Raw genomic sequence first — 1,287 nt, 5'->3', positions numbered from 1 at the left:
TTCTTTTTTTATTCAGTCCTTTCTTTTTTAACATTACATATTTGTGCCAATGTTAGTTATTGTAAAGTGCTTGAACTGTTGCAGAGTAACAGTTCGTTAGTTTCGAAATGACGGCTTTTTGACCAACCTCTGGGTTTAATTAGCGTTTGCTTATTCGAACGTTTTTCTTTCCTAGGCTTGGCATTTTGTGATGGCAGACAGGCAGTTTTTTATCAGTGAATTTGGACTCTTATTTATTTTTATGCTCATTAATCCCCCTTAGGCATTTATAATACGTAAGAGGCCATTTAGTACTTTGTTAACTCCTGTATCTGAAATTTAAACGGGTACGGAATTATTTTTTAATTAATGATAAGTCTCGATGGTATTTACAGTACTTGTGAAGTAATTATATATTTTTTTATTAACTGCTAAATATCAGTTTAGTATTTGGGGAGGAATATATTTTTTTTCTATTTGAAATATAGGAAGTTAGAAATGTTGTTAATGGAAAAGGTGATTTTTTTTTTTTTCTTTTTCTCAAATTATTGAATTTTGGTTAACAGAGTTTGGAAATGGCCATAAACTAGTACACAGTTTTATATTCAGGAATTTTAACCACACTATTGCATTAAAGAGCTCTAGTCTTGCTTTGGTCACAATTTAAATGAATTGAAAACTTTCAGTAATTAACAAAAATTATAATTAAATAAATTTAAAAAGTTAAAGGATATTAAAAGTGTGAAGTTTGATTTATAATTGATAGGCATAGTCTAATCTAGTTAACAATTTTCTTCGTTTAATTACTGTATTGAAATTATTTATGATGTGCTAAAGTGATATTTAGTCTCTTTTATAAACCATACTTCTTAGTAGTGGATATTTGGGTAGTTGTTGAGATATTAGAACTCAATATATTGTTTTACTTGAAATTTTTCTTGATGTGGAAGTATACAAGCCTTATCTGTTACCTCATTATTTGCATAGTAATATTCTATGAATGATAGGCTGCATAATTTTCGAATTTATGTTGCGCTGTTTTATACAACAGTTGCAATTGTTTTTATAAGAGTAGGACTTGGTTAGTTGCTTTTGAAGAAAGAAATTCTTTTTTTTTAAGCTCTTTCATTGGAAATAAGGAATTTTCTTAGTTCTATCTAGTTCCCTACAGAGTATGACAAGTTGTTTTGTAAAACAATACATTGCCAGAGGACATTTCAATGTCCAACAGGTGCTAGAAGCAAATATCTTATAGGTAATTTTGTTGCCTTGTTAACCGCTTAGGAAGAGGTTACCTTATCTTTAACA

The sequence above is a fragment of the Palaemon carinicauda genome, chromosome 4 (genome assembly GCF_036898095.1).
Source record: "Palaemon carinicauda isolate YSFRI2023 chromosome 4, ASM3689809v2, whole genome shotgun sequence".
NCBI lineage: Eukaryota > Metazoa > Arthropoda > Malacostraca > Decapoda > Palaemonidae > Palaemon > Palaemon carinicauda.
The sequence above is the reverse complement of the archived record's forward strand: the minus strand, read 5'-3'. Positions refer to the sequence as shown.